General features: G+C 34.1%; 1 protein-coding gene and 1 long non-coding RNA gene across 31 annotated transcripts in view; one reads left to right on the top strand and one right to left on the bottom strand.

Moving 5' to 3' along the window:
• The window catches only part of Eif4g3 (eukaryotic translation initiation factor 4 gamma 3), a 294208-nt gene that overhangs the window by 201631 nt on the left and 80342 nt on the right, over positions 1 to 12235 (bottom strand). The window lies entirely within an intron of this gene.
• The window catches only part of LOC124965802 (uncharacterized), a 65556-nt gene that overhangs the window by 36955 nt on the left and 16366 nt on the right, over positions 1 to 12235 (top strand). The window lies entirely within an intron of this gene.

The following is a 12235-nucleotide window of genomic DNA, read 5'->3' as shown; positions in this document are numbered from 1 at the left end:
ACTTGCAGCCAAGTGGCCACTCACACATATAAGTATAAATATCATACTGTTATTAATTCAACAAAATCACACTATGATATGACTATGTAGGTATAAGACTTTCATAAACACCTCAGGCAGCCAGGTCTGCCTTATAATACTGAGAGGAAGACAAGATAGCAAGCAGAAGTTTATTTTTTTCATTGTCAATAGTAGCCCAGAGAACTGAATTACAATTCTAAAGGCCTTTTCCTAGTTCAACAACTAAGTCTTGATCAATTAGGGATAACTACTTTAAAGAAAAAACTGGAGAGTCATAAGATTATCAATTACTAAGCCCAAACCACTCAGTAAAATTACCCATAACAAACAATAATACTCTGTGACCATAAGAAATTAATATGCTACTTTTTAAGGACTATTTTGTAGTCTATATGCTGTCCTTGTGGACAGAAGAGGAACATTTGAGAGCTTTCTAATGGGTGATGGCTTTTTAACAGAGATAGCACTTTCTCTTTTACATGTTCAAAAGTGAGAGTTGGCAGATTGTTGGTATATATTTGATGACTGCAATGGTATTACTCATTTTACATCTTACAACTTAATTTCTTTTAAACTTAGGGTTTACTTATTTTTCTGCTGCTCTTCATTCAGTTACTAATGAACCAGTTATGTAACTTATCCAAAGTAAATAAATTGTTTTTAATTTCAAGATTTCAGAACTACAAGCCTAGTATTCAAATATAAAAAAGCATAAATTATTATCAAAATCACACTATATTTAATAGCCCAACTCACAGAAGACATGTGATGACCGTTTCCAATCTGAGATTCAGTCACAGATCATCACTTTCCAAACAAAAACATAAAATAAGGAACATACACAGAGTCAGAGACCTAGGTTTGAATTCTGGCTCTGGCATACAGAAAGTATATAAGCAAATTATTTGAATTTAATTTCTTCTGTAAAAGAGAAAACTAAAAGACTATCATGCAAACTTACTTAACACGTCAAAGTATAGTTCATAGTGCCTGGTATATAAAAAGTCAAAAAATGGTAGCTATTGTATTTAGTTTTTACAAATATTTATACTGTTGTTTTAAAATTCTAATATTAAGCATATAAATGAAGCACAGCTTTGGACTGAAATAATTCCTTCTCTAATTTTCATTTACGCAGACCGTATAGGAGAGAGCAAAGTCTCCAATAACCCTAAAGTAGTGGTTCAAAGGATGGGATCTGAGACCAGAGGCATCACCATCACCTGGGAACATGTGGAAAATAAAAATCCGCACTCCTCCCCTAAACCTACTGTGTGTGAGGTTCCAGCAATTTGTACACAGTTTAATAAATGTACTCGATAATGCTGACAACTAAGGTTTAATGAACACTGACATTAACACTACCAGTGACAGATTTTCAGTAGCATTCACAGCACCTGCATGTTGTGTCTGCTTTCTGTGGTCCACTGAGTTAACAACACAAAATAGCAGAAGCCAGACTACTGAACATACATACTGTTATGCTATATTATTACTACATGAGACAGTACAAAGAGACAATGTCATTTATAAACATTTTCATCTCTAAAATGTGATTCTGTCTTCTTAGTAGAAATCACTTTCTTAGCCAGATGCAGTAGGGCATGTAATCCTGAGACTCAGGAGGCTGAGGCAGAAGGATCACAAATTCAAGGTCAGCCCAGAAAATGCAGCAAGTTTCTGTCTCAAAATAAAAGGTTAGCAGGGGAGGCTGGAGATGTAGCTCAACCTAAGTACCCTGGGTTCAAGTCCCAGTACAAAAAAAAAAAAAAAAATCACCCTACATTCCAATCACACTTACTGAATATTTTATACTAGGGTTAGAGCAAAACTTTGAAATCCTTGGAAATTTAATCTTGTTACATAAACAGTTATTTTCCTTGTATAATTATTTTGAATGAACATCTTTAGCACTGTACACTGAATGTAATCTAAAGATTTTCATGGTCACACAAACTGAGCATTATGAACATTTATGGGAAAATATATTTAAGGTTTATGAAGTGTCAATAAAGCTCTTAAATCTGTACGCTTTTCTGCATTCACATTTGCTATAATGCACCTAGGTATGACTTCCAGTCACTACCAACATGCCCATTTGAAGCTGTTATTTATTTAATCCCTGTAATTCAGTCTTCCTAATAATCTTGGTGGGCTTCAAAACTCAACAACCAACATTCTGTTTTTTTCTTAGTTCTCCAGCTTCACAAAATGTACCTTTTTCACCTGCACACTTCTCCTTATCCTTAGAAACTCAACCAAATCTCACTCCTCATGAGATATATCTCTCAACACCCTGTCTCCTGCCTGTCTCCTGGGTTTCACACTGCTGCTTCACATGGACAAGAACTGCAAGACATTCACTGCCCAGCTCTGCCAGTGTTTACCGCACCATATTTAAAACTACTGATCCCCTTTCCACTTTCCCACTGGTTATAAGCAACCTGAGGACACGACACATTTTATCCTTTGCCCCTGTACAATGTCTTGGGAGTACATACTCCAAAAATGGGGTTGGGGGGACTTAAAGGAAAGCACATGAACTCTGGTTCACTGATATAAACAGTACCTGCTTTTGTCTAAATTAGAGTTTGCCTTTAGTGTTACTATTCTGGCTTTTTTTTACTTCCAGTAGAGGATTAAATAATTTCTATCCTCCCATTCTTTTAGCTAGTTTCTAATTTTTCTAACTACATTTCATGTTTCCTGTTACAGTGTTGGCATACAAAGTAAGAGAACACTCTTTTTTACTACTTTTTCTTTCATAGAAGTTGACCCAACATATAATAAACAAAAGGAAAGAAATCTGTCCGAATTCCAATCTGGGTCACATTTTTGTGCGTGTGTGATATAATTTACTAGCTTCCTCTAGAAAATAATTAGCACGTCTGATAAAAATGCATGACCAATTTTCAGACAGACTGTAATGACTTTTCTTCCACAAAGCACAGTCATACATAAAATAGCTATCAGAATCTAGGCATATGCAGTTAAACATTTCAACATTAAGCCTCTTTGTTTTTCTTTTCTATAAATATCTTTTTACTTTACATACTTCTTTTTTAGTTGTCAATGGATATTTATTTATTTATTTATTTATTTATTTATTTATATGCAGTACTGAGAATCGAACCCAGTGCTCACATATGCCAGGCAAGTACTCTACCACTGAGCAACAACCCCAGTCCTTACACACATTTTTTTACTGGTGCATTACAGTTGTATATATTGCCAGGATTCATTGTTCGTAGTCAAACATGCACATTATAAATACCTCAATCAAAGACCAAAAAAAAAAAAAACTTGGGTCTTTCAAAGTCTCTTCCTTTGAACAAGTTTGAGATAAATACTTTACAAATGTTTCTAATTAATTTGTCCAATTTTTTTAAAAAAGTTACTAAACGGGCTGGGGAGATAGCTCAGTTGGTAAAGTGCTTGCCTTGCAAGCACAGAGCCCTGGGTTCGATCCCCAGCACTGCAAAAAAAAAAAAAAAAAAGTTACTGAACAAATGTTTATTGAACAAAGCAAAAAATCATACCACTGATTTTATAAATCTAAAAAAAAAAAACACAGAAAACTCAAAGGATGTTTGGAGTTTGTGAAGCTAAAGAAATTAAATACCTTTCTACTGAACTAATGAACATTACACATGATGTAGGGCAAAGAAACCACCATGGAACCACAGTTAAAATGTACAATGGACAAATCAGTAACCCTTCACAATCACTTGCCTACAGGAGTCACTGGCAGTTAACCAGATGTGCTTTGAAACAGTAAAAGGGATTGTGTAAAGCAAAAGCTAAAAATGCTGGTGTGTTAGTTAGAAATGACCTCTCTATTCATATCACCAACTTCACACAATAAATGCATGCCTTGAGATAAAAATGGTCATTATTTTTTTCCTAAAATAATTACAACTTGAATAATCACAAAATTAGTTATAACAGTCCAATATTCTTTAACTTAAATTTTGGCTTAAATTGCTCCAGTATCAGTTTTGTTTATAACAATGATACACATAATATTTTATCAAATTACTGAAGGTAATATTCCATAATATAAAGAAATATGCTTTCAAAGTTCTCCAAAAAGGAACATGATTATTATTTCTACTGTTTTCATCTGAAAAATTCAAAAGTCATTAATAACTGACATTTCACAACAGAATATTTCCTTTTATCTTCAAGGTTAACACTTCTTTTGAAGAAAAAAACATCAAGTAAATACATATCAAATAACATTTTAATTAGATACCTGACTTAACATGTAAAAGGAGCAAGTCCACCTTAAATATTAACAAGGAATTCTAACTTTCATAAATGTCATTAATCAGCATAACAGAAGAACAGAAACAGAGATTCAGAAATTTGAATAACCGTGATATAACTGAATTGCACATATATAAATGCTTTTCAAACAGCTACTTCAAGGGACTGAGAGTAAGGCTCAGTGGTAGAGCGTTTACCTACCATGTGCATGGCCTTGGGCTCAATCCTCAAATAATAAAATAATTAAATTAAAAAGTTACTTCAAGATGGAAAGACAGGTTAAAACAAAAGAATTGGGGGGATAAATTGTGCTAGGGATTAAACCTAGGGCCTTGCACATTCTAGGCAAGCACTCTACCACTGAGTCAAATCACCAAGCCTCCTCCAAGTACTGGTGGTGCCCAGTGAGAATTCATGGTAACTCTAAAAATAAATGTTCCTTACTACTTATTTACAGATACTGGTTTAAATTTATATAATCATCAATGTCACCTCTTTTCTTTCCCACAGGTACTTAATTAAAACAATGTGCCCCATCTTGTCTGGTAAAGTGAGAACTCTTAGAGACAATAACCATAGTTTTCACCCTTGTTTTCTAGTATAGTCTGGCACAAAATTCTGCAAACACCTATCATTCAATAACCGTTTTACTGAATTATTTACTGCAACATCCATGATGCCAAAGACATTTTCGGTTGTTCTGTATTTACAAGGATATAGAAAAGTAACTTCAAATACTTTTCAAATTACCTTAACAGATAGGCAAACCTGTTCTCCAATAATAAAGAAAAACATGCTAGAATAAAGATTGGGTCTAATTAACAAGATATTTTTGCTAAGGGAAAAAAAAATAGCAGTAAGCAACAGCATCTGAACTCCATAAATATTTGAGTGGGGACTGGAGCTGTAGCTCAGTGAAGCACCTGCCTAGTATGTGTGAGGCACTGGGTTCCATCCTCAGCACCACATAAAAATAAACAAAGGTGTTGTGTCCATCTGAGTCAAAAAAAAATACTAAAAGAATTTTGAGAGTGTAGACTAGAAGATTTGTCTGAAGAGGGTAAGAATAAGATTTATTTTATTTTTTTATTATATTTCATTCATTTTTGGTACCGGGGATTGAACCCAGGGGTGCTTTACCACTGAGCTACATTCTCAGCCCTTTTTAATTTTTTATTTTGAGAAAGGGTCTCACAAAGTTCCTTAGGGACTTGCTAAACTACTGAGGCTGGCCTTGATCTTGCAAATCCTCTTCCCGCCTCAGCCTCCTAAATCACTGGGATTATAGGTATGAACCACTACACAGGGTATGAGCCTTTTTTTTTTTTTTTTTTAATTTCTGAAGAGGTAAAAAGCATAACCAGAAAGAATAAGGAAATGATATTAATATACTCCATCTTGGATACATTAGGAACTTTTGTAAAATTCAATCCAAGATGAATTTAATACAAGGCTTAGACTTTACGTGACTAACATACTGAAAGTTTGATAAAAATAATACAGGAACACAATGGGAAAACTGAAGTCACAATTTATTACTGCTTATACAATATTATTTGGGGGATTCGGGGAATATTTAAGGCCACTGTGAATCTACTGATTCAATCAGGATAGAATTACTACTGATCTGCGCATTGGATCATTAAGACTAAGAGGAGGAGGAAAAATGACTTTAAAGATTACTTTTGATTTTTAATTGCTAAAATAATATATAAACACGTTTCTTCTTTTTAAAAAGGGAATGAAAGTAGAAATTCCATTCCATTCTATTATTGATGGCATAGTACTATTAATAATCTGAATGTGGGTAACCTGGTACATGCCTGTAATCCCATGGACTCCGACTCTGGAGTACAAGGCAGGAAGGAGGGTTGAAGGAGCAAGATCAGTTTAGGCAACTTAGCAAGACCCTACCTCAAAATAAAAAATAAGAAGGGGTAGGGATGGGGGATAGGGCTATGGCTCAGTGGTAGAATGTTTGCCAGTACATGTGAGGCACTGCTATAAATAAATAAATAAATAAATAAATAAATAAATAAATAAATAAATAAATAAATAAATGTATTGTGTTCATCAATAACTAAAAATATTTTTTTAAAAGGGGGCTAGGGATGTAGCTCCAATGGTAAAGTACCCCTGGGTTCAATTCCCAGTACAAAACAAAACAAAACAAAAAACAAGGAAAATAGTTTGATTTGCTGAGCACTGTGATGCACACCTATAAAACGAGTGACTTAAGACTAAAGTGGGAAAATCCTAAATTCTAGGTCAGTCTCAGCAACTGACTGAGGTCCTATCTCAAAATTAAAAGAACTAGGGATGTAGCTCAGTGGTAAAGTGCCCCTGGGTACAATACCCCCCCAAAAAATTATGATATACATTCTTTCAAATCATTTTTATATTTACAAATGTTTACTCATAAATAAATGCAAAGATACAATAATACTCTATGACAATCACTTATGAACATACCAGAGATCATTCCAAGTCACACACATACCTACTTCATTCTTTTCATTCAATATGATATAACTATATAACTGTATTTTTTCTTTTTTTAAATTTTTTTAGTTACAGATGGACACAATGCCTTTATTTTATTTATTTATTTTTATGTGGTGTAAGGATTGAACTCACTGCCTTACGCGTGCTGGGTAAGCGCTCTACCACTGAGCCACAACCCCAATCCCATATAACTGCACTCTTTTTAAACTATTTTTGGGTACAGGGGATTGAACCTGAACTCAGGGGCGCTTAACCATTGAGCTACATCCCCAGTCCTTTTTATTTTTTAATTTTGAGACAGGGTCTCACTAAGTTGCGTAGGGCCTCACTAAATTGCTGAGGCTAGCTTTCAACTTGGTGATCCTCCTGCTTCAGTCTCTCAAGCCACTGGGACTGTAGGTATGCAACACTACATCTGGCTTAACCATTAATTTTTAAAGGCTAACTCTTAAACAAAAAGTACTATATTTCCTACTACTGTTGAAAATCAAACATATTCACAACCATAAAATAAAAAACAAACACAAATTCCTTTTTACTAAATTTCAGAAATGTCAACAGAAATTCCAACATCTCAAAAAACTGAAGAGAGGGCAATGCTCAAATATCAAAGGTAAACTGACATTCAATAAAGACACAACAATTCATACTAGTGACAGATAATGAACTGAACCTTTATTGTAAGTGTCAGAAGAAAATCATAACCATTTGTGGTGGCACACCTATAATCCACCAAGGTGGGAGGCTGAGCCAGGAGCATCACAAGTTTGAGGCCAGCCTTTGCAACTTAGCCTGTCTCAAAATAAAATTTCAAAAGTGTTGGGGTTGGATCTGGGGCTGGGGCTGGGACTGGGGCTGGGGATCAGTGAAAAAGTACTTGCCTAGCATGCATGACGACCTGGGTTCTATCCCCAGCACTTTAGAAACAAAATTAAAATGGGGTGGAAAGGTAAGGATGCAGCTTGGTTTGCCTAGGATTCATGAGACCCTGGGTTCAATCCCCAGTACTACAAAAGAGAGAGAGATGAGTTTAATCAATTCATTTTACTCCATTTCATTATATTTCTTGAGACTCAGCATAATTTGGCAATCACTATCACCTCATCATACCTTGCACATACTAGGTTCTTAAGTTTAACTGGAGGATTTTTAATACTAATGAAATTCATGATATAAAAAATTGAAAATTCATCATAGGTTTATTTAATAGCCAAAATAAATAAATTATCTAATGTAAGAAACATGCTAACCCCTTTAATCCAACAGAGTCCTGATACTCCATCAAAGGTTCCATAAATATCCACTGCATCCTCTACTACCATCTATAAAACTTGGTATTTGAAAAGCACCTGGAGCCATTTCTCAAATGTTATTTCCCCCTGTAAATCAAAGACAAAGAGAGGGAAATAATTTCTGAAAATTATGTCACAATAAACTACAACTGTAATAAGACCTAGATAACATTAAAATTATTTCTTTTAAAAAATCATGGAATAGTTAACAATAAAGCAATCTGTCTAGCAACAAAGCAATGGTTAAGTAAAAAGAAATATAAGCCAGGTGTGGTAACACACATGCGTAATCCCAGCAACTCAACAGGCAGGAGTATGGCAAGTTCAAGGTCAGCCTAAGCAACTTAGACCCTGTCTCAAAATAAAAATAACAAAGGGGTGTAACTCATTAACAGAATACCCTTGGATTAAATTTCCAGTACCAAAACAAAAAGAAAAAGTGTTAACAGTATTTAATGATACTGCAAGTCCTCCCTCACCTGATCTTTTCAATATTCTGTAATATACATTCATTAGTCCCATAAAGGAAAGAGTTTACTGTTTCAATTTAATGAAGTTGGATAATCTTATATATTGTAAGTATGCACAGTGATTGTGGCAGCAGCTGCTGTTAAATATCTAGGTGTTAATTTCATGCCAGATTCTAGAAGTTTTAAATAAAATTATCTCACTTAGCCTTCATGATGACCTTTGGAGACAAATGTTATCATCTCCATTCTACTAATGGGGGAAAAAACTGAGGTGCCAAAAGGTTAAGTGACTTGTCCCACAATACACGCAGCAGGATATGAATCCATCTGGTCTGATTACAGAGTGAGTTAGTCATTCTTAACATTCTGATCCTTATGTACACTATAAACTACAGTTCATCTGCTAATAGAATATCAGAATATATCCATATTTTAAATCTTATATCATTTCCACACTAGATACCCTTCAATGGCTCCTTCTGGGTATCAAATAAAATCCAAAGGCTGGAACACAGGATAGAGCCCAATGGCAGATCATGGACCTAGCATGCATGAGGCCCTGGGTTAAAATACCAACACACAGACACAGATAACCAAATGCCTTCTGAGAACCTGTCGTGACCTAGACTTTGTCAGCTTCTAGAATTGTATTTTCAAAGTGGCAGCCATATCCAACTATTTACATTTAAAATAATGAATATTATATAAAATTCAAAATTTTAAATTCAACTTCTCCACACTAGTCGTACTCCTGCGCTCACTAGACACGTATCTTACTGGACAGCACAGTTCCCCACTTGTCTCAAGAGCACTAAGCTCCAAGCACCAGATCTCTTCCCACTGGAAAGTCTTGGGACCTCTGAGATATTTACTTGGAAACTTTATGCTCTTCCTCGACTCATCAGCTCTTAGTTCAGTATCAATTAAGATGCCACCTTCTCTGCCTTTTCACTCATGTCAAAATAGACGTTCCACAGGCAGGCTTAGTGGTGCTCATCTATAATCCCTGCTACTCTGGATGCTGAGGCAGGAGAATCTATAAGCAACTTAATCTAACCCTGTCTCAAAATAAAAATTTTAAAAAGAGCTGTGGATGTAATTTAGTGGTAGAGCACTTGACTAGCACGTCCAAGGTCCTGGGTTTTGTTCCCAGTGCTTTAAAAAAAAAAATTAACAATTCTTTGCCATCATAAATACTTAACTAAAATTTTTGTTCTTTCTCACTTTCATATAAATGTTGTTCTATAGCACCTAGTACAATACCAGAGAGGGGATACAACAACTACTGAATGGATAATGATTACTAGTATCAATGAATCTTAAATCATTTTGCCTAACAAGGAAAATCTAGATTTGTGTTTCTCAGCAGTAGCTTACTGACATTTGGGGCTGCTGAGAAAATGTCATGAAAACTCATATCTGAGAGAATGCAGCAAGGTTCAGAGGAGAAATAATGGGGTTGTAAGAGTCTTAACCCAATCAGTGAATTAACCCCTGATGGGATTAACTGAGCGGTAACTGAAGTAGGGTGTGGCTGGAAGAGGTGGGACTTAGGGCCTGGCTTGGAGGTATATATTTGTATCTGGTGAGTGGAGTCTCTTTCTTTGCTTCCTTGTCACCATGATGTGAGATGCTTCCCTTTGCCACCCTCTCCCACCATAACATTCTGCCTCACCTTGAGCCCTGAGGAATGCAGCCTACCTTCTATGGACTAAGACCTCTGAAATCCTGAATCCTCAAACTTTCCCTCCTCTACAACTGTACTGGTCAGATCTTTTAGTCACAGAAACAAAAACGCTGACTAAAATAGAACTCCTCTGCATCCTAAGTCAAACATTATAGCAATGTCTAACATTAAGAAAATGTCAAAATGTAGTTTTGTTGCATTTTGTCTGAATTTTAATACAAAAATTTGAATTCCTAAATATTGTCGAGTATCATTCATAAATGCTACTAGAAAACAATGCCAAAAATAACAATTTATATACATACAATTTTCTTACAATAAAATCTTTTTTTGCCACAGGGAGCAAGAAAATTTTATTCCCGTTCCATACCCAGTAATTCAAAGATATTAAAAGGAAAAAGGATTTTTTTAAGAGATTAAGGGAATAGTCCCTTAAATATTCCTAATTATTATATTCTTACAGAATTGACAAATGGGTACTTAATTAAACCTTTACTAATTTTATAAACAAAGTATAATATCATTGTTTTATCAATGTTAAACATTCTCCTGCAATTTACTTAGTAATTTCCTCTTTTGTGAATTGTACAGTATCATTTTTGACCTTTACCAAATTATCAATGATGTTTCAAAGTGGGAAGATCTGAAGTTGATAAGATATAGTAAAGGATACATTTCTAAACTGTTTGCAGAAAATAAGTTACCATAATTGCACAATGTCAGAAATAGGAAGTATTTAAAAATGTATCTATTTTAATGCATTAATATTACTTATGGAAATAATCCTAAGTAAGAAGAAAGAAACTACAAACACATACATACATAAGTATCTATTAGGTACATGTATGAACATGTATGCATATGTTATTTAAAACAGAAAATAAAGAGGAAGTCTTTAAGCCAAATACTTTTTCAATTTATCAGTGATGTAAATTATGCTATACCTCCTTAACCTGTTCAAATTATGATCATAAACGGTGAATAGATTAGAAAATCATTTGTAACTCAACATTATATTAAAAAGGAAAAACTACCAAATGGTACGATCATTATTATTTAAACTATGCTTAGTGAAAACCCTATTGTTAGAGAAAAAAATATATAGGGAAAATGCAATTACAACAACCTTAAGGGTTATTTTACATTTTATTCCAAAAATAAACTACTGATAACACAAAACAACATAGATAAATCTTGAAATTATGCTCAGGGGGAGGTCTATATTGTATGATTCAATTTATAAAAAAAAAAAATTTTAAATATCCCTGAATTCATAATGACAAATAGCAGATCAATGGGAGAAGGAAGGATTATAAAGATTTTCTTGACTGATAATTTCCATAGGTATTTACACATTAAAACTTACTAAACCATGCATTCAAAATATGTACAGCTTACACCAAGTATACCTTTAGAAAGTCTTTTTTAAAGTATAAATAAGCAAAACATCAATTCAACTACTATATTTACCAGTGTTAAAAAAAAAATTGTTATTCTGTGCTGGTGACAGGATGCTTATGTGGATTTATATCTCCCTGGACACCACTGCCTAAAGAGTATTGATCAACTCAGGCTTAATTCTGTCTCTGTGGAGGGATCTCCACTGACAACACATATTGGCCTACTCAATACTCACCAGTGACTTAGAAAAAGACCTAAAAACATGATTTTCTAAACAGGTTACAAACAGCTACAGGATGACAGAACCAGAGCACTTTATGTAAAATATAAACTGGCTTAAGGATCATGAAATTTTACTGCATGAAAGACCAATTTGTTTATTGAGAAGTAACTTAAACAAAATTTTATAAGGATTTTTCATAGTAAGTTAATAAGACAACACTTCCAATCTCCCAGAATACAGATTCCCAATTCCTATGTAAACATCATTATTTTATTAAGTTTCACCTCCACAATTTATATTAATACTAGCTTAATAGTCATAAAATCTAATTCTCTAAATAAAATATATTAAGATAAAATTATACAAC

Source organism: Sciurus carolinensis, chromosome 1 (genome assembly GCF_902686445.1).
Source record: "Sciurus carolinensis chromosome 1, mSciCar1.2, whole genome shotgun sequence".
NCBI lineage: Eukaryota > Metazoa > Chordata > Mammalia > Rodentia > Sciuridae > Sciurus > Sciurus carolinensis.
Note: the sequence above shows the minus strand (reverse complement) of the source record. Positions and strands in the feature narration are given on the sequence as shown.